At 41.0% G+C, this 23016-nt stretch overlaps 2 non-coding genes across 2 annotated transcripts; both read left to right on the forward strand.

The window, feature by feature from the left end:
- The first annotated feature begins 6845 nt into the window (after positions 1 to 6845).
- Positions 6846 to 6927, forward strand: TRNAS-GCU (transfer RNA serine (anticodon GCU)). The gene has a single exon. It is a non-coding gene; the product is annotated as a tRNA-Ser (tRNA).
- A 3978-nt stretch (positions 6928 to 10905) lies between these two features.
- Positions 10906 to 10987, forward strand: TRNAS-GCU (transfer RNA serine (anticodon GCU)). Its single transcript has one exon. It is a non-coding gene; the product is annotated as a tRNA-Ser (tRNA).
- Positions 10988 to 23016: the final 12029 nt, after the last annotated feature.

Genomic DNA, 23016 nt, shown 5'->3' on the forward strand with positions numbered 1-23016 from the left:
GTCTACCAAAGCCCAAGATTGCAGGCAGGGCTAATACTGCCAAAACAGGTTGAAATTTGTTAAGCCGATTAGAGGAGCAGAACTCTAAAAGCTTGTGTAAATGATAAACCTTCTAGAAAATGTTTGCATGGAACTATTACTACAAATATTTTTTTTGTTGATGTGTTCTAGTAGACCTATGTATACACTCATCTAGTTCTTGCATGCCATTTAATAACATTTTTATAAACAAGAAAATATTTGATTTTAAATAAGGGAAAATAAATTTAGAATACATATTACTGACACTTCTCAAAATTTGTAAAACACTTTTTAGGGATCAGGTTTGGTTATAAAACAGCTGGAAACTAACCAAAGGAAAAAAATGAAAATAAGTTGACGAGGTGGCCGAGTGGTTAAGGCGATGGACTGCTAATTTATTGTTTTCTGCATGCATGGGTTAAAATCCCATCCTCGTCGGGTGTTTTTGTAAATGACCCTTATTGTCTACCAAAGCCCAAGATTGCAGGCAGGGCTAATACTGCCAAAACAGGTTGAAATTTGTTAAGCCGATTAGAGGAGCAGAACTCTAAAAGCTTGTGTAAATGATAAACCTTCTAGAAAATGTTTGCATGGAACTATTACTACAAATATTTTTTTTGTAGATGTGTTCTAGTAGACCTATGTATACACTCATCTAGTTCTTGCATGCCATTTAATGACATTTATATAAACAAGAAAAGATTTGATTTTAAATAAGGGAAAATAAATTTAGAATACATATTACTGACACTTCTCAAAATTTGTAAAACACTTTTTAGGGATCAGGTTTGGTTATAAAACAGCTGGAAACTAACCAAAGAAAAAAAATGAAAATAAGTTGACGAGGTGGCCGAGTGGTTAAGGCGATGGACTGCTAATCCATAAACAAAAAAGATTTGATTTTAAATAAGGGAAAATAAATTTAGAATACATATTACTGACACTTCTCAAAATTTGTAAAACACTTTTTAGGGATCAGGTTTGGTTATAAAACAGCAGGAAACTAACCAAAGGAAAAAAATGAAAATAAGTTGACGAGGTGGCCGAGTGGTTAAGGCGATGGACTGCTAATTTATTGTTTTCTGCATGCATGGGTTAAAATCCCATCCTCGTCGGGTGTTTTTGTAAATGACCCTTATTGTCTACCAAAGCCCAAGATTGCAGGCAGGGCTAATACTGCCAAAACAGGTTGAAATTTGTTAAGCCGATTAGAGGAGCAGAACTCTAAAAGCTTGTGTAAATGATAAACCTTCTAGAAAATGTTTGCATGGAACTATTACTACAAATATTTTTTTTTTTGTAGATGTGTTCTAGTAGACCTATTTATACACTCATCTAGTTCTTGCATGCCATTTAATGACATTTTTATAAACAAAAAAAGATTTGATTTAAATAAGGGAAAATAAATTTAGAATACATATTACTGACACTTCTCAAAATTTGTAAAACACTTTTTAGGGATCAGGTTTGGTTATAAAACAGCTGGAAACTAACCAAAGAAAAAATAAAAAAAAGTTGATGAGGTGGCCGAGTGGTTAAGGCGATGGACTGCTAATCCATAAACAAAAAAGATTTGATTAAAAATAAGGGAAAATAAATTTAGAATACATATTACTGACACTTCTCAAAATTTGTAAAACACTTTTTAGGGATCAGGTTTGGTTATAAAACAGCTAAAAACTAACCAAAGAAAAAAAAATAAAAAAAAGTTTATGAGGTGGCCGAGTGGTTAAGGCGATGGACTGCTAATCCATTGTGCTCTGCATGCATGGGTTCAAATCCCATCCTCGTCGGGTGTTTTTGTAAATGACCCATATTGACTTCCAGAGCCCAAAATTGCAGGCAGGGCAAATACTGCCAAAACAGGTTGAAATTTGTTAAGCCGATTAGAGGAGCACAACTCTAAAAACTTGTGTAAATGATAAACCTTCTAGAAAATGTTTGCATGGAACTATTACTACAAATATTTTTTTTTGTAATGTGTTCTTGTAGACCTATTTATACACTCATCTAGTTCTTGCATGCCATTTAATTATATTTTCATAACACAAAAAAAGATTTGTTTTCAAATAAGGGAAAATAAATTTAGGATACATATTACTGACACTTCTCAAAATTTGTAAAACACTTTTTAGGGTTTAGGTTTGGTTATAAAACAGCTGAAAACTAACCAAAGAAAAAATAAAAATAAGTTGACGAGGTGGCGATGGACTGCTAATCCTTTGTGCTCTGCATGCATGGGTTCAAATTCCATCCTTGTCGGGTGTTTTTGTAAATGACCCTTATTGTCTTCCAAAGCCCAAGATTGCAGGCAGGGCTAATACTGCCAAAGTAGGTTGAAATTTGTTAAGCCGATTAGAGGAGCACAACTCTAAAAACTTGTGTAAATGATAAACCTTCTAGAAAATGTTTGCATGGAACTATTACTACAAATATTTTTTTTTGTAATGTGTTCTTGTAGACCTATTTATACACTCATCTAGTTCTTGCATGCCATTTAATTATATTTTCATAACACAAAAAAAGATTTGTTTTCAAATAAGGGAAAATAAATTTAGGATACATATTACTGACACTTCTCAAAATTTGTAAAACACTTTTTAGGTATCAGGTTTGGTTATAAAACAGCTGGAAACTAACCAAAGAAAAAAATAAAAATAAGTTGACGAGGTGGCGATGGACTGCTAATCCATTGTGCTCTGCATGCATGGGTTCAAATCCCATCCTTGTCGGGTGTTTTTGTAAATGACCCTTATTGTCTTCCAAAGCCCAAGATTGCAGGCAGGGCTAATACTGCCAAAATAGGTTGAAATTTGTTAAGCCGATTAGAGGAGCACAAATCTAAAAACTTGTGTAAATGATAAACCTTCTAGAAAATGTTTGCATGGAACTATTACTACAAATATTTTTTTTTGTAATTTGTTCTTGTAGACCTATTTATACACTCATCTAGTTCTTGCATGCCATTTAATTATATTTTCATAACACAAAAAAAGATTTTTTTTCAAATAAGGGAAAATAAATTTAGGATACATATTACTGACACTTCTCAAAATTTGTAAAACACTTTTTAGGGATCAGGTTTTGTTATAAAACAGCTGGAAACTAACCAAAGAAAAAATGAAAATAAGTTGACGAGGTGGCGTATTAGCCCAAGATTGCAGGCAGGGCTAATACTGCCAAAATAGGTTGAAATTTGTTAAGCCGATTAGAGGAGCAGAACTCTAAAAACTTGTGTAAATGATAAACCTTCTAGAAAATGTTTGCATGGAACTATTAATACAAATATTTTTTTTTGTAGATATGTTCTTGTAGACCTATTTATACACTCATCTAGTTATTGCATGCCATTTAATTATGTTTTTATAACACAAAAAAAGATTTGATTTTAAATAAGGGAAAATAAATTTAGAATACATATTACTGACACTTCTCAAAATTTGTAAAACACTTTTTAGGGATCAGGTTTGGTTATAAAACAGCTGGAAACTAACCAAAGAAAAAAATGAAAGTAAGTTGACGAGGTGGCGATGGACTGCTAAACCATTGTGCTCTGCATGCATGGGTTCAAATCCCATCCTCGTCGGGTGTTTTTGTAAATGATCCTTATTGTCTTCCAAAGCCCAAGATTGCAGGCAGGGCTAATACTGCCAAAACAGGTAGAAATTTGTTAAGCCGATTAGAGAAGCAGAACTCTAAAAACTTGTGTAAATGATAAACCTTCTAGAAAATGTTTGCATGGAACTATTACTACAAATACTTTTTTTTGTAGATGTGTTCTTGTAGACCTATTTATACACTCATCTAGTTCTTGCATGCCATTTAATTATATTTTCATAACACTAAAAAAAAATTTGTTTTTAAATAAGGGAAAATAAATTTAGGATACATATTACTGACACTTCTCAAAATTTGTAAAACACTTTTTAGGAATCAGGTTTGGTTATAAAACAGCTGGAAACTAACCAAAGAAAAAATGCAAATAAGTTGACGAGGTGGCGATGGACTGCTAATCCATTGTGCTCTGCATGCATGGGTTCAAATCCCATCCTCGTCGGGTGTTTTTTGTAAATGACCCTTATTGTCTTCCAAAGCCCAAGATTGCAGGCAGGGCTAATACTGCCAAAATAGGTTGAACATTGTTAAGCCGATTAGAGGAGCAGAACTCTAAAAACTTGTGTAAATGATAAACCTTCTAGAAAATGTTTGCATGGAACTATTACTACAAATATTTTTTTTTTGTAGATGTGTTCTTGTAGACCTATTTATACACTCATCTAGTTCTTGCATGCCATTTAATTATATTTTCATAACACAAAAATAGATTTGTTTTCAAATAAGGGAAAATAAATTTAGGACACATATTACTGACTTTTCTCAAAATTTGTAAAACACTTTTTAGGGATCAGGTTTGGTTATAAAACAGCTGGAAACTAAACAAAGAAAAAATGAAAATAAGTTGACGAGGTGGCGATGGACTGCTAATCCATTGTGCTCTGCATGAATGGGTTCAAATCCCATCCTCGTCGGGTGTTTTTGTAAATGACCCTTATTGTCTTCCAAAGCCCAAGATTGCAGGCAGTGCTAATACTGCCAAAATAGGTTGAAATTTGTTAAGCCGATTAGAGGAGCAGAACTCTAAAAACTTGTGTAAATGATAAACCTTCTAGAAAATGTTTGCATGGAACTATTACTACAAATATTTTTTTTTGTAGATGTGTTCTTGTAGACCTATTTATACACTCATCTAGTTCTTGCATGCCATTTAATTATATTTTCATAACACAAAAAAAGATTTGTTTTCAAATAAGGGAAAATAAATTTAGGATACATATTACTGACACTTCTCAAAATTTGTAAAACACTTTTTAGGGATGAGGTTTGGTTATAAAACAGCTGGAAACACACCAAAGAAAAAATAAAAATAAGTTGACGAGGTGGCGATGGACTGCTAATCCATTGTGCTCTGCATGCATGGGTTCAAATCCCATCCTTGTTGGGTGTTTTTGTAAATGACCCTTATTGTCTTCCAAAGCCCAAGATTGCAGGCAGGGCTAATACTGCCAAAATAGGTTGAAATTTGTTAAGCCGATTAGAGGAGCACAACTCTAAAAACTTGTGTAAATGATAAACCTTCTAGAAAATGTTTGCATGGAACTATTACTACAAATATTTTCTTTTGTAGATGTGTTCTTGTAGACCTATTTATACATTCATCTAGTTCTTGCATGCCATTTAATTATATTTTCATAACACAAAAAAAGATTTGTTTTCAAATAAGGGAAAATAAATTTAGGATACATATTACTGACACTTCTCAAAATTTGTAAAACACTTTTTAGGTATCAGGTTTGGTTATAAAACAGCTGGAAACTAAGCAAAGAAAAAATGAAAGTAAGTTGACGAGGTGGCCGAGTGGTTAAGGTGATGCACTGCTAATCCATTGTGCTCTGCATGCATGGGTTCAAATCCCATCCTCGTCGGGTGTTTTTGTAAATGACCCTTATTGTCTTCCAAAGCCCAAGATTGCAGGCAGGGCTAATACTGCCAAAATAGGTTGAAATTTGTTAAGCCGATTAGAGGAGCAGAACTCTAAAAACTTGTGTAAATGATAAACCTTCTAGAAAATGTTTGCATGGAACTATTACTACAAATATTTTTTTTTGTAGATGTGTTCTTGTAGACCTATTTATACACTCATCTAGTTCTTGCATGCCATTTAATTATATTTTCATAACACAAAAAAAGATTTGTTTTCAAATAAGGGAAAATAAATTTAGGATACATATTACTGACACTTCTCAAAATTTGTAAAACACTTTTTAGGGATCAGGTTTGGTTATAAAACAGCTGGAAACTAACCAAATAAAAAATAAAAATAAGTTGACGAGGTGGCGATGGACTGCTAATCCATTGTGCTCTGCATGCATGGGTTCAAATCCCATCCTTGTCGGGTGTTTTTGTAAATGACCCTTATTGTCTTCCAAAGCCCAAGATTGCAGGCAGGGCTAATACTGCCAAAATAGGTTGAAATTTGTTAAGCCGATTAGAGGAGCACAACTCTAAAAACTTGTGTAAATGATAAACCTTCTAGAAAATGTTTGCATGGAACTATTACTACAAATATTTTTTTTTGTAGATGTGTTCTTGTAGACCTATTTATACACTCATCTAGTTCTTGCATGCCATTTAATTATATTTTCATAACACAAAAAAAGATTTGTTTTCAAATAAGGGAAAATAAATTTAGGATACATATTACTGACACTTCTCAAAATTTGTAAAACACTTTTTAGGGATCAGGTTTGGTTATAAAACAGCTGGAAACTAACCAAATAAAAAATAAAAATAAGTTGACGAGGTGGCGATGGACTGCTAATCCATTGTGCTCTGCATGCATGGGTTCAAATCCCATCCTTGTCGGGTGTTTTTGTAAATGACCCTTATTGTCTTCCAAAGCCCAAGATTGCAGGCAGGGCTAATACTGCCAAAATAGGTTGAAATTTGTTAAGCCGATTAGAGGAGCACAACTCTAAAAACTTGTGTAAATGATAAACCTTCTAGAAAATGTTTGCATGGAACTATTACTACAAATATTTTTTTTTGTAATGTGTTCTTGTAGACCTATTTATACACTCATCTAGTTCTTGCATGCCATTTAATTATATTTTCATAACACAAAAAAAGATTTGTTTTCAAATAAGGGAAAATAAATTTAGGATACATATTACTGACACTTCTCAAAATTTGTAAAACACTTTTTAGGGATCAGGTTTGGTTATAAAACAGCTGGAAACTAACCAAAGAAAAAATGAAAATAAGTTGACGAGGTGGCTGAGTGGTTAAGGCGATGGACTGCTAATCCATTGTGCTCTGCATGCATGGGTTCAAATCCCATCCTCGTCGGGTGTTTTTGTAAATGACCCTTATTGTCTTCCAAAGCCCAATATTGCAGGCAGGGCTAAAACTACCAAAATAGGTTGAAATTTGTTAAGCCAATTAGAGGAGCAGAACTCTAAAAACTTGTGTAAATGATAAACCTTCAAGAAAATGTTTGCATGGAACTATTACTACAAATATTTTTTTTTGTAGATGTGTTCTTGTAGACCTATTTATACACTCATCTAGTTCTTGCATGCCATTTAATGACAATTTCATAACACAAAAAAAGATTTGTTTTCAAATAAGGGAAAATAAATTTAGGATACATATTACTGACACTTCTCAAAATTTGTAAAACACTTTTTAGTTATCAGGTTTGGTTATAAAACAGCTGGAAACTAACGAAAGAAAAAATGAAAATAAGTTGACGAGGTGGCGATGGACTGCAAATCCATTGTGCTCTGCATGCATGGGTTCAAATCCCATCCTCGTCGGGTGTTTTTGTAATTTACACTTATTGTCTTCCAAAGCCCAAGATTGCAGGCAGGGCTAATACTGCCAAAATAGGTTGAAAATTCTTAAGCCGATTAGAGGAGCAGAACTCTAAAAACTTGTGTAAATGATAAACCTTCTAGAAAATGTTTGCATGGAACTATTACTACAAATATTTTTTTTTGTAGATGTGTTCTTGTAGACCTATTTATACACTTATCTAGTTCTTGCATGCCATTTAATTATATTTTCATAACACAAAAAAAGATTTGTTTTCAAATAATGGAAAATAAATTTAGGATACATATTACTGACACTTCTCAAAATTTGTAAAACACTTTTTAGGGATCAGGTTTGGTTATAAAACAGCTGGAAACTAACCAAAGAAAAAATGAAAATAAGTTGACGAGGTGGCGATGGACTGCTAATCCATTGTGCTCTGCATGCATGGGTTCAAATCCCATCCTTGTCGGGTGTTTTTGTAAATGACCCTTATTGTCTTCCAAAGCCCAAGATTGCAGGCAGGGCTAATACTGCCAAAATAGGTTGAAATTTGTTAAGCCGAATAGAGGAGCAGAACTCTAAAAACTTGTGTAAATGATAAACCTTCTAGAAAATGTTTGCATGGAACTAATACTACAAATATTTTTTTTTGTAGATTATGTTATTGTAGACCTATTTATACACTCATCTAGTTCTTGCATGCCATTTAATTATATTTTCATAACACAAAAAAAGATTTGTTTTCAAATAAGGGAAAATACATTTAGGATACATATTACTGACACTTCTCAAAATTTGTAAAACACTTTTTAGTTATCAGGTTTGGTTATAAAACAGCTGGAAACTAACCAAAGAAAAAATGAAAATAAGTTGACGAGGTGGCGATGGACTGCTAATCCATTGTTCTCTGCATGCATGGGTTCAAATCCCATCCTTGTCGGGTGTTTTTGTAAATGACCCTTATTGTCTTCCAAAGCCCAAGATTGCAGGCAGGGCTAATACTGCCAAAATAGGTTGAAATTTGTTAAGCCGATTAGAGGAGCAGAACTCTAAAAACTTGTGTAAATGTTAAACCTTCTAGAAAATGTTTGCATGGAACTATTACTACAAATATTTTTTTTTGTAGATATGTTCTTATAGACCTATTTATACACCCATCTAGTTCTTGCATGCCATTTAATTATATTTTCATAACACAAAAAAGATTTGTTTTCAAATAAGGGAAAATAAATTTAGGATACATATTACTGACACTTCTCAAAATTTGTAAAACACTTTTTAGGGATCAGGTTTGGTTATAAAACAGCTGGAAACTAACCAAAGAAAAAATGAAAATAAGTTGACGAGGTGGCGATGGACTGCTAATCCATTGTGCTCTGCATGCATGGGTTCAAATCCCATCCTCGTCGGGTGTTTTTGTAAATGACCCTTATCGTCTTCCATCTAGTTCTTGCATGCCATTTAATTATATTTTCATAACACAAAAAAAGATTTGTTTTCAAATAAGGGAAAATAAATTTAGGATACATATTACTGACACTTCTCAAAATTTGTAAAACACTTTTTAGGGATCAGGTTTGGTTATAAAACAGCTGGAAACTAAACAAAGAAAAAACGAAAATAAGTTGACGAGGTGGCGATGGACTGCCAATCCATTGTGCTCTGCATGAATGGGTTCAAATCCCATCCTCGTCGGGTGTTTTTGTAAATGACCCTTATTGTCTTCCAAAGCCCAAGATTGCAGGCAGGGCTAATACTGCCAAAATAGGTTGAAATTTGTTAAGCCGATTAGAGCAGCAGAACTCTAAAAACTTGTGTAAATGTTAAACCTTCTAGAAAATGTTTGCATGGAACTATTACTACAAATATTTTTTTTTGTAGATATGTTCTTATAGACCTATTTATACACTCATCTAGTTCTTGCATGCCATTTAATTATATTTTCAAAACACAAAAAATGATTTGTTTTCAAATAAGGGAAAATAAATTTAGGATACATATTACTGACACTTCTCAAAATTTGTAAAACACTTTTTAGGGATTAGGTTTGGTTATAAAACAGCTGGAAACTAAACAAAGAAAAAATGAAAATAAGTTGACGAGGTGGCGATGGACTGCTAATCCATTGTGCTCTGCATGAATGGGTTCAAATCCCATCCTCGTCGGGTGTTTTTGTAAATGACCCTTATTGTCTTCCAAAGCCCAAGATTGCAGGCAGGGCTAATACTGCCAAAATAGGTTGAAATTTGTTAAGCCGATTAGAGGAGCAGAACTCTAAAAACTTGTGTAAATGATAAACCTTCTAGAGAATGTTTGCATGGAACTATTACTACAAATATTTTTTTTTGTAGATATGTTATTATAGACCTATTTATACACTTATCTAGTTCTTGCATGCCATTTAATTATACTTTCATAACACAAAAAAAGATTTGTTTTCAAATAAGGGAAAATAAATTTAGGATACATATTACTGACACTTCTCAAAATTTGTAAAACACTTTTTAGGTATCAGGTTTGGTTATAAAACAGCTGGAAACTAACCAAAGAAAAAATGAAAATAAGTTGACGAGGTGGCGATGGACTGCTAATCCATTGTGCTCTGCATGCATGGGTTCAAATCCCATCCTCGTCGGGTGTTTTTGTAAATGACCCTTATTGTCTTCCAAAGCCCAAGATTGCAGGCAGGGCTAATACTGCCAAAATAGGTTGAAATTTGTTAAGCCGATTAGAGGAGCAGAACTCTAAAAACTTGTGTAAATGATAAACCTTCTAGAAAATGTTTGCATGGAATTATTACTACAAATAATTTTTTTTGGAGATGAGTGCTTTTAGACCTATTTATACACTCATCTAGTTCTTGCATGCCATTTAATGACAATTTCATAACACAAAAAAAGATTTGTTTTCAAATAAGGGAAAATAAATTTAGGATACATATTACTGACACTTCTCAAAATTTGTAAAACACTTTTTAGGGATCAGGTTTGGTTATAAAACAGCTGGAAACTAAACAAAGAAAAAATGAAAATAAGTTGACGAGGTGGCGATGGACTGCTAATCCATTGTGCTCTGCATGAATGGGTTCATATCCCATCCTCGTCGGGTGTTTTTGTAAATGACCCTTATTGTCTTCCAAAGCCCAAGATTGCAGGCAGGGCTAATACTGCCAAAATAGGTTGAAATTTGTTAAGCCGATTAGAGGAGCAGAACTCTAAAAACTTGTGTAAATGATAAACCTTCTAGAAAATGTTTGCATGGAACTATTACTACAAATATTTTTTTTTGTAGATGAGTGCTTTTAGACCTATTTATACACTCATCTAGTTCTTGCATGCCATTTAATGACAATTTCATAACACAAAAAAAGATTTGTTTTTAAATAAGGGAAAATAAATTTAGAATACATATTACTGACACTTCTCAAAATTTGTAAAACACTTTTTAGGGATCAGGTTTGGTTATAAAACAGCTGGAAACTAACCAAAGAAAAAACGGAAATAAGTTGACGAGGTGGCCGAATGGTTAAGGCGATGGACTGCTAATCCATTGTGCTCTGCATGCATGGGTTCAAATCCCATCCTTGTCGGGTGTTTTTGTAAATGACCCCTATTGACTTCCAGAGCCCAAGATTGCAGGCACGGCTAATACTGCCAAAATAGGTCGAAATTTGTTAAGCCGATTAGAGGAGCAGAACTCTAAAAACTTGTGTAAATGATAAACCTTCTAGAAAATGTTTGCATGGAACTATTACTACAAATATTTTTTTTTGCAATGTGTTCTTGTAGACCTATTTATACACTCATCTAGTTCTTGCATGCCATTTAATGGCATTTTTATAACACAAAAAAAGATTTGTTTTTAAATAAGGGAAAATAAATTTAGAATACATATTACTGACACTTCTCAAAATTTGTAAAACACTTTTTAGGGATCAGGTTTGGTTATAAAACAGCTGAAAACGAACAAAAAAAAGTGAAAATATGTTGATGAGGTGGCTGAGTGGTTAAGGCGATGGACTGCTTACCCATTGTGCCCTGCATGCATGGGTTCAAATCGCATCCTCGTTGGGTGTTTTTGTAAATGACCCCTATTGACTTCCAAAGCCCAAGATTGCAGGCAGGGCTAATACTGCCAAAATAGGTTGAAATTTGTTAAGCCAATTAAAGAAGCAGAACTCTAAAAACTTGTGTAAATCATAAATCTTCTAGAAAATTTTTGCATGGAAATATTACTACAAATATTTTTTTTTTGTAGATGTGTTCTTGTAGACCTATTTATACACTCATCTAGTACTTGCATGCCATTTAATGACATTTTTATAACACAAAAAAAGATTTGTTTTAAATAAGGGAAAATAAATTTAGAATACATAATACTGACACTTCTCAAAATTTGTAAAACACTTTTTAGGGATCAGGTTTGGTTATAAAACAGCTGGAAACTAACCAAAGAAAAAAAAATGGAAATAAGTTGATGAGGTGGCCGAGTGGTTAAGGCGATTGACTGCTAATCCATTGTGCTCTGCATGCATGGGTTCAAATCCCATCCTCGTCGGGTGTTTTTGTAAATGACCCCTATTGACTTCCAGAGCCCAAGATTGCAGGCACGGCTAATACTGCCAAAATAGGTCGAAATTTGTTAAGCCGATTAGAGGAGCAGAACTCTAAAAACTTGTGTAAATGATAAACCTAGATGTGTTCTTGTAGACCTATTGATGAGGTGGCCGAGTAGTTAAGGCTTAAGATGAGCGAATCGGGACAACCAAACCCGGTTTCGGTCCGAACATCGGGAAAAGTTCGGTTCGCAGCGAATTCGAACTTCACCGGGTTCGGCCGAACCCGGCTACATTTTTGCGCCTGCCAAATGTTAGATGTAAAATGGAGGATTTCACAATATCACCTAGCATCATGCTACACCATAATGCCTTGCAAACGGCTCTCCCAGCCAATCGGGAGGCAGCATAGGGTCGGGCTCAAGCCTGCAAAAAAAGTCTATGCACGGAGCTCAGCGGCCATTTTACAGAAAGGAGCTGTAGGGATAGCATCTCTGTGTACTTAGGGAAAGCTTTAGGAAGCTAAAAGCGAGGAATCCAGCAATCGAAGGGGCTCATCCACTACAGCGAGAGCCTACTCTCAACATCAAAATAGCAATACAAATTCTCCATTTGCCAAGCCAGGGTGTGAATAAGCTTTTAGAAGGGGCTCATCCCCGGCCGTTAACATAACAATCCAACTTGCAATACAGGCAGCCTTTGTAGTACTACAACGCCCAGCATTCCCTGAGTGCACCGTGGCGTGGCTGATAGAAATTCTCATTCATTGCCATTTGCCAAGCCAGTGTGTGAATACGCTTTTAGAAGGGGCTCATCCCCGTTGCATTTAACTTGCAATACAGGCAGCTGAGGCAGCCTTTGTAGTACTACAACACCCAGCATTCCCTGAGTCAGTGCAGTGGCTGTTAGAAATTCTCATTCATTGCCATTTGCCAAGCCAGTGTGTGAATACGCTTTTAGAAGGGGCTCATCCCCGGCCGTTAACATAACAATCCAACTTGCAATACAGGCAGCCTTTGTAGTACTACAACGCCCAGCTTTCCCTGAGTGCACCGCGGCGTGGCTGATAGAAATTCTCATTCATTGTCATTTGCCAAGCCAGTGTGTGAATACACTTTTAGAAAGGGCTCATCCCCAGCCGTTAACATAACAATCCAACTTGCAATACAGGCAGCCTTTGTAGTACTACAACGCCCAGCATTCCCTGAGTCAGTGTGGTGGCTGATAGAAATTCTCATTCATTGCCATTTGCCAAGCCAGTGTGTGAATAAGCTTTTAGAAGGGGCTCATCCCCATTGCATCCAGCTTGCAATACAGGCAGCTGAGGCAGCCTTTGTAGTACTACAACACCCAGCATTCCCTGAGTGCACCGCGGCGTGGCTGATAGAAATTCTCATTCATTGCCATTTGCCAAGCCAGTGTGTGAATACGCTTTTAGAAGGGGCTCATCCCCTTTGCATCCAACTTGCAATACAGGCAACTGAGGCAGCCTTTGTAGTACTACAACGCCCAGCATTCGCTGAGTCAGTGCAGTGGCTGTTAGAAATTCTCATTCATTGCCATTTGCCAAGCCAGTGTGTGAATACGCTTTTAGAAGGGGCTCATCCCTGGCCGTTAACATAACAATCCAACTTGCAATACAGGCAGCCTTTGTAGTACTAAAACGCCCAGCATTCCCTCAGTCAGTGCAGTGGCTGATAGAAATTCTCATTCATTGCCATTTGCCAAGCCAGTGTGTGAATAAGCTTTTAGAAGGGGCTCATCCCCGTTGCATCCAACTTGCAATACAGGCAGCTGAGGCAGCCTTTGTAGTACTACAATGCCCAGCATTCCCTGAGTGAACCGCGGCGTGGCTGATAGAAATTCTCATTCATTGCCATTTGCCAAGCCAGTGTGTGAATACACTTTTAGAAGGGGCTCATCCCTGTTGCACCCAACTTGCAATACAGGCAGCTGAGGCAGCCTTTGTAGTACTAAAACGGCCAGCATTCCATGAGTGCACCGCAGCCTGGCTGATAGAAATTCTCATTCATTGCCATTTGCCAAGCCAGTGTGTGAATACGCTTTTAGAAGGGGCTCATCCCCGGGGTTTTGATTCAACTTGCTGCACTCCGGCAGTGAAATGTCTGGTAAAAAAAAGGTTGTGAAAGGATGGGGTAGAGGAAAAAACACCCATGCCGTGTCCTCTTCCAGTCCAAATGTTGGATCTGTTGGTGCCAGACCCAGTACCAGCATTTGTGGCACAAGACTTGTGCCCAGTTCCACTAGTAGCAGCAGCCATGTGCCTGCTGGTAGTAGTAGCAGTATCAGCAAGCCAGACTTGTCCATCTCCTCCGGTGGGCGGGTTACTTTAGACAATATGGCCATTGTGGACTGGTTGGCTGGCTTGCAGTCATCTCAGCAGGAAGACTCTGACGATCTGGCTTCAAGCCAGGTTTCGTTTTATTCCAGATCCTCTAGAGTTCCTTGGCACAGTGACAGTAGTAATATGGGTATTTCTAGCGTTTCCATTCCATCATCTATGTCTTCACTCCCCCTTCCTAGCGGGAAGCCATCATTCCTGAAAGTCCTAAGAGACATCTCCTTGGGTGCGAAGGAAGATACTGAACAACATAGTGATGATGATTTGTTTTCCGCGAGTCAGCCAACGGAGTGTGTTGCGGCGGTGGTGGAGGTGGAAGCGGTGTCAGAGACGCATAGCTGTGGTAGTGGGGGTGTTGGTGGTAGCCGTTGTGGCAGACGCAGTTTAGAGGGGGGGCATGGAGCCCGCCATGATGTCACATCACATTCACAACACAGTGACAGAAGTGGCGGGGATGATGAGGAGGGCTATGATAATGATGTTGTTTTAGACAGGACGTGGGAACCAGGTGATGAGGTGATGACGGCGTCAGGGGAGGAGGGTAGTAGTGGCGGCACTGACAGTGATAAACAGCCAAGCCAAGGTAGGGGCAGAAGTCAATCTGCAAAACGTTGCAGCGGTAGGGTCAGATCAGGAGCAGTTGACGGCGACACTGATGCTACTGGTGTAGGCTCCCGAAAAAAGCCTGCCAGACAAGGGGCAAGCTCGGGTGGTGGTGGTGGTGGACGTGGTACTACCTCTTTACGGTACTCTGCCGTGTGGCAATTTTTCTGTACCCTCCCGGAGGACGAAAACATGGCACAGTGCCGTATCTGCAAGCAGAAAAAAAGGCGTGGGCAGGGCAGCAATGTAGGAACTACTGCTCTACGTAAACACATGGAGCGGCATCACAAGGCCATGTGGGACAATCGACATGCCCCACCATCATGTACATCTAATGAAGACCCCTATGCCGCTGCTGCTCCAAGTCCCTGTCATCTAAGTAGTAGCCAGGCCTTATCCACCATGTCGTTGTCATCATCATCATCACTGTCATCTAGTGCTCCTCCTCCTCAGTTATCCATTACGGAATCGTTGTCCAATAAGCAACAATATATACCCAGTCATCCACTTGTCGTGTGGCTTAATTCACACCTGGCTAAGTTGTTGGTGGTGCAGTCGCTGCTGTACCACCTGGTCGACTCCGCCGGCTTCAAGCAATTGATGGCGTGCGCTCAGCCTAGGTGGCGAATACCTAGCCGCTATTACTTCTCCAAAACAGCTGTCCCTGCCTTGCACAAGCACGTGGAGGAAAAGGTGGGCCAGTCCTTGCAATTATCCGTGTGCAGCAGGGTTCATGCCACCATCGACACGTGGAGCAGCAACTATGGGCAGGGACAGTACATGTCTTTCACGGCCCACTGGGTCAATATTTTGCAGTCCGATGCACCACCGCAACAATGCCAGGCATTACCACCTCCACGCTTGTATCTTTCTGGTTCAACTCTGGACACCAGGCGCCTACCATCCTCCTCCTCCTACTCCTCCTCCTCCTCCTTGCCCTCCTCAATGGAGGTCTTCCCGTCCCCGACAGGACACAGCGTATATTCTACTCCTCCTCCCTCCTCTTTTCATAGGTGCAAGGTGAAGCGCCACAACGCTGTCTTACACCTGCTGAGCCTGGGCGAGAAAAGCCACACAGGGCAGGAGCTGCTGCTGTGCATCAAGGAGGAAATCGCACGCTGGCTGTCTCCTCTGAAACTCACACTGGGCAATGTTGTCTCTGATAACGGGAAGAACGTTGTGGCTGCACTGCGTCTAGGTCACCTGACACACGCTCCTTGCATGGCACATGTGATCAATCTGGTCATAACACGCTTCTTAAAGTCATATGTTGTTTTGAAGGGTGTGCTGGCCATGTCCAGGAGGGTTTGCGTTCGCTTTAGACGTTCGTATGCATTTAAGCACGCCCTCCTGGACTTGCAGCGTCAAAACAATCTCCCACAATACAGCCTGATTTGCGACGTTCCAACACGCTGGAATTCCACCCTGCACATGTTGGACCGTCTGTACGAACAGCGGAAAGCCGTGAATGATTTCCTGATGCAGCAGACGGGCAGCGTTTGGAGCCAGTGTAATTACAAGCTCAGGCACTGGCAGCTGGTTAGAGACGCATGTCGCGTTTTGAAGCCCTTTGAAGAGGCCACACGATTTGTGAGCCGTGACGCTAGCGGAATGAACGATGTTATGCCGCTGATATTCATTATGGAGCAAATGCTCACAGCGATGATTCAGCAAAGGATGGAGGAAGGATCACTTCTGGCTATGGATGTTGAGGAGGAGGAGAAGGATGAGGATGAGGAAACAGGACCTGAAGAGGAGCTGTATTTGGAGATGGAATCACAGGAAGGGATAGGGGACGAGGCAGCCGCAAAACATGACAGTGATGGTGATGATGAGTCTGACGACGACCTTGATGATGGACAACGATGGCAGTATGGGGCGGAGATGGAACCAACCGGGCCCTCTGAAACGCTGGCCAGGATGGCGAGCTGTATGCTTCGTTACTTGCACGCTGACTGTCGTATTGTTAGCATGAAGCAAAGAGATGAGTACTGGATAGCCACACTTTTAGACCCTCGGTATAAAGCCAGAATGGGGGAGTATTTTGCGCCTTCTGAGAGGGAGGCAAAATTGGCTTATTATCGAGAGAAGCTATGCAGCCAGCTTGTCACGGCTTTCAAACGGCAAACACCTGCTGCAAGCATGTCTGACCGGGGGGGCCACTCTCCGCTCCCCACTGTCTCATCGTTCCACCGCCTCTGGCAGAACTACCTCTGCAATAGGAGGCAGCAGCAGCAGCAGCCAATTCAGTTTGGAAAATATGATGACAACATTTTTACATCCAATAACCCGACCTGACACACATCGTAGTCACCAAACGGATGTTCACCATCACCAGGTCCAGCACCTAAACAACCAGGTTCACTTATACCTGGACTGTGCCCTTTCTCCGTCAAAAATCCTGATCCCAGACCCCATGGACATCTGGGTCAGCAGATTGGATCATTGGCAAGAACTGGCCCAGTTTTCCATGGGTGTATTGTCTTGTCCAACCTCCAGTGTAGCGTCAGAGAGGGTATTCAGCGTGGCAGGGTGCTTCGTCACTTCTAAGCGAAAAAGATTGTCCGCCAACAGCTTGGAAAATCTCACGTTTCTGAAAATGAATCAAGTGTGGATCGGTGAGGATTTTAAAACCCCTGTGCCTGATGCCACTGATTAGATCTGACATTGCTGCTGCTGCTGCCGCTGCCGCCTGCTACTGCCGCCTGCTACTACGGGATTCTGTCCTGTCCACTCTTTTTTTAATGTGCCGCTGTTGGTGCTGCTTCTACTTCTACCACCAATCCACCCCCAGTGCCATCTGCTACAAGCAGGCCTGCCCCACCACAGGGCTTTGTCCTGTGACTGTCCAGTCTCTTTTAATGTGCTGCTACTACTACTACTACTACTACTACCACCCTTGCTGTCCGCTGGCTACCTCTACTACCACCAATACACCTCCACAGCCGTCTGCTACAAGCAGGCCTGAGGCCTGCCCCACCACAGGGCTTTGTCCTGTGACTGTCCAGTCTCTTTTAATGTGCTGCTACTACTACCACCACCACCCTTGCTGTCTGTTGGCTACCTCTACTACCACCAATACACCTCCACTGCCGTCTGCTACAAGCAGGTCTGAGGCCTGCCCCACCACAGGGCTTTGTCCTGTGACTGTCCAGTCTCTTTTAATGTGCTGCTACTACTACCACCACCACCCTTGCTGTCTGTTGGCGACCTCTACTACCACCAATACACCTCCACTGCCGTCTGCTACAAGCAGGCCTGAGGCCTGCCCCACCACAGGGCTTTGTCCTGTGACTGTCCAGTGTCTTTTAATGTGCTGCTACTACTACCACCACCCTTGCTGTCCGTTGGCTACCTCTACTACCACCAGTACACCTCCACTGCCGTCTGCTACAAGCAGGCCTGAGGCCCGCCCCTCCACAGGGCTTTCTACTGTGACTGTTCAGTCTCTTTTAATGTGCTGCTACTACTGCCACCACACTTGCTGTCTGTTGGCTACCTCTACTACCACCAATACACCTCCACTGCCGTTTGCTACAAGCAGGCCTGAGGCCTGCCCCACCACAGGGCTTTGTCCTGTGACTGTCCAGTCTCTTTTAATGTGCTGCTACTACTACTACCACCCTTGCTGTCCGTTGGCTACCTCTACTACCACCAATACACCTCCACTGCCGTCTGCTACAAGCAGGACTGAGGCCAGCCCCACCACAGGGCTTTGTCCTGTGACTGCCCAGTGTCTTTTATGTGCTGCTACTACTACTACCACCCTTGCTGTCTGTTGGCTACCTCTACTACCACCAATACACCTCCACTGCCGTCTGCTACAAGCAGGCCTGAGGCCTGCCCCACCACAGGGCATTGTCCTGTGAGTTGTGACTGTCCAGTGTCTTTTAATGTGATGCTACTACTACTACCACCCTTGCTGTCTGTTGGCTACCTCTACTACCACCAATACACCTCCACTGCCGTCTGCTACAAGCAGGCCTGAGGCCAGCCCCACCACAGGGCTTTCTCCTGTGACTGTCTTGTCCACCCTCCAGTGTAGCGTCAGAGAGGGTATTCAGCGCGGCAGGGGGCTTCGTCACCCCTAAGCGAACAAGATTGTCCGCCAACAGCTTGGAAAATCTCACGTTTCTGAAAATTAATCAAGCGTGGATCGGTGAGGATTTTAAAAACCCTGTGCCTGATGCCACTGATTAGATCTGACATTGCTGCTGCCACTGCCGCCTACTACTGCCGCCTGCTACTACGCGATTCTGTCCTGTCCACTCCTTTTGTAATGTGCCGCTGTTGGTGCTGCTACTACTTCTACCACCAATCCACCCCTAGTGCCGTCTGCTACAAGCAGGCCTGCCCCACCACAGGGCTTTGTCCTGTGACTGTCCAGTCTCTTTTAATGTGCTGCTACTACTACTACTACCACCACCCTTGCTGTCCGTTGGCTACCTCTACTACCACCAATACACCTCCACTGCCATCTGCTACAAGCAGGCCTGAGGCCTGCCCCACCACAGGGCTTTGTCCTGTGACTGTCCAGTGTCTTTTAATGTGCTGCTGCTACTACTACTACCACCCTTGCTGTCTGTTGGCTACCTCTACTACCACCAATACACCTCCACTGCCGTCTGCTACAAGCAGGCCTGCCCCACCACAGGGCTTTGTCTGTGACTGTCCAGTCTGTTAATGTGCTGCTACTACTACTACTACTACCACCACCCGTGCTGTCCATTGGCTACCTCTACTACCACCAATACACCTCCACTGCCGTCTGCTACAAGCAGGCCTGCCCCACCACAAGGCTTTGTCTGTGACCGTCCAGTCTGTTAATGTGCTGCTACTACTACTACTACCACCACCCCTGCTGTCCGTTGGCTACCTCTACTACCACCAATACACCTGCAGTGCCGTCTGCTACAAGCAGGCCTGCCCCACCACAGGGCTTTGTCCTGTGACTGTCCAGTCTCCTATAATGTGCTGCTACTACTACTACTACTACTACTACTACTACTACCACCACCCGTGCTGTCCGTTGGCTTTAATGTGCTGCTGCTACTACTACTACCACCCTTGCTGTCTATTGGCTACCTCTACTACCACCAATACACCTCCACTGCCGTCTGCTACAAGCAGGCCTGAGCCTGCCCCACCACAGGGCTTTGTCCTGTGACTGTCCAGTCTGTTTTAATGTGCTGCTACTACTACTACCACCCTTGCTGTCTATTGGCTACCTCTACTACCACCAATACACCTCCACTGCCGTCTGTTACAAGCAGGCCTGCCCCACCACAGTCTTCTTTTAATGTCCTCTTTTTATCTTGGGGATTGTAAAATTCTGCCACAGTTTATTTTCCACATCTTTTGTTCCAAAGGAAGCCTTGGCTTGATATTCCATGTTGTCTGTGTCTGCCTAGTAACCGACGCCGTTCCTCATACACAGTAGTGACAGCACCATCCGCAGTACCTCTGACAAGTCTCAGAAAAAAAACCACAGGGCTTTGTCCTGTCCACTCGTTTTTTTATTGTGCTGCTGTGCTGTTGATGCAGCTACTACTACCACCACCACCCGTGCTGTCAGTAGTCCACCACCACCACTACTACCAGTCAACCACCACCAATCCACCCCCAGTGCTGTCTGCTACAAGCAGGCCTGCCCCACCACAGGGCTTTGTCCTGTGAGTTGTGACTGTCCAGTGTCTTTTAATGTGCTGCTACTACTACCACCCTTGCTGTCCATTGGCGACCTCTACTACCACAAATACACCTCCACTGCCGTCTGCTACAAGCAGGCCTGAGGCCTGCTCCACCACAGGACTTTGTCCTGTGACTGTCCAGTCTCTTTTAATGTGCTGCTACTACTACTACCACCCTTGCTGTCTGTTGGCTACCTCTACTACCACCAATACACCTCCACTGCCGTCTGCTGCAAGCAGGCCTGAGGACAGCCCCATCACAGGGCTTTGTCCTTTGACTGTCCAGTGTCTTTTAATGTGCTGCTACTACTACTACCACCACCCTTGCTGTCCGTTGGCTACCTCTACTACTACCAATACACCTCCACTGCCGTCTGCTACAAGCAGGCCTGCCCCACCACAGGGCGTTGTCCTGTGACTGTCCGTGTCTTTTAATGTGCTGCTACTACTACTACCACCACCCTTGCTGTTTGTTGGCTACCTCTACTACCACCAATACACCTCCTCTGCCGTCTGCTACAAGCAGGCCTGCCCCACCACAGGGCTTTGTCTGTGACTGTCCAGTCTGTTAATGTGCTACTACTACTACTACCACAACCGTGCTGTCCGTTGGCTACCTCTACTACCACCAATACACCTTCACTGCCGTCTGCTACAAGCAGGCCTGCCCCACCACAGGGCTTTGTCTGTGACTATCCAGTCTGTTAATGTGCTGCTGCTACTACTACTACTACTATCACCACCACCCGTGCTGTCCGTTGGCTACCTCTACTACCACCAATACAACTCCACTGCTGTCTGCTACAAGCAGGCCTGGAGGGCTTGTGAAAAGCCATTGCTTGTTGCTTTTACATCCATGTATGGATGAACCCCGGCAGGCATCTGCCAATAAAAAGGGTACATTTTTGGAGGGCTTGTCAAAAGCCATTGCTTGTTGCTTTTACATCCATGCATGGATGAACCCCGGCAGGCATCTGCCACCATAAAGGGTAAATTTTTTAGGGCTTGTCAAAAGCCATTGCTTCTTCTTTTACCACCTTATATGTATGAACCCTGGCAGGCATCTGCCGCCAAAAATGGTTAATTTTTGTACCTTTTTTAACAATGCATTAAGCATACAACATGCACAAGTGCAGTGGTTTCTGTTAGTTATCACCGTGTCCCATCCGTTTTCCTATAGCCATACATGTTGGCGTACCTTTGACACTAACTTTGCCTTAAAGACAGCTCAAAAGTACTTGGATACACTCATGGGTGACCTAAGAGTGTTATACAGGGCTTCTAGGGCTTTTAAACAGTGTTATACACGATTTTTAGGGGCTTTCTTGTATTACAGGTTCGGTCAGAACTAGTTCTTTCCGAATCAAACTTTTTCATGAAATTCGGCGAACTAGCCGAACCGAACTTTTCATGAGCACGCTCATCTCTAGTTAAGGCGATGGACTGCTAATCCATTGTGCTCTGCATGCATGGGTTCGACCTATTGATACACTCATTTAGTTCTTGCATGCCATTTAATAACATTTTTATAACACAAAAATAGATTTGTTTTTAAATAAGGGAAAATAAATTAAGAATACATATTACTGACACTTCTCAAAATTTGTAAAGCACTTTTTAGGGATCAGGTTTGGTTATAAAACAGCTGGAAACGAACAAAAAAAATGAAAATAAGTTGATGAGGTGGCTGAGTGGTTAAGGCGATGGACTGTGCTCCATTGTGCTCTGCATGCATGGGTTTAAATCCCATCCTCATTGGGTGTTTTTGTAAAAGACTCCTATTGACTTCTAAAGCACAAGAATGCAGGCAGGGTTAACACTGCCAAAATAGGTTGAAATTTGTTAAGCCGATTAGAGGAGCAGAACTCTAAAAACTTGTGTAAATGATAAACCTTCTAGAAAATGTTTGCACGGAACTATTACTACAAATATTTTTTTTTGTAGATGTGTTCTTGTAGACCTATTTATACACTCATCTAGTTCTTGCATGCCATTTAATGACATTTTTATAACACAAAAAAAGATTTATTTAAAAAAAAGGGAAAATAAATTTAGAATACATATTACTGACACTTCTCAAAATTTGTAAAACACTTTTTAGGGATCAGGTTTGGTTATAAAACAGCTGGAAACTAACCCAAAAAAATAATGAAAATAAGTTGATGAGGTGGTCGAGTGGTTAAGGCGATGGACTGCTAATCCATTGTGCTCTGCTTGCATGGGTTTGACCTATTGATACACTCATCTAGTTCTTGCATGCCATTTAATTAAATTTTTATAACACAAAAAAGATTTGTTTTTAAATAAGGGAAAATAAATTTAGAATACATATTACTGACACTTCTCAAAATGTGTAGAACACTTTTTAGGGATAATGTTTGGTTATAATATAGCTAAAAACTAACCAC

This window comes from Rhinoderma darwinii, chromosome 3 (genome assembly GCF_050947455.1).
Source record: "Rhinoderma darwinii isolate aRhiDar2 chromosome 3, aRhiDar2.hap1, whole genome shotgun sequence".
NCBI lineage: Eukaryota > Metazoa > Chordata > Amphibia > Anura > Rhinodermatidae > Rhinoderma > Rhinoderma darwinii.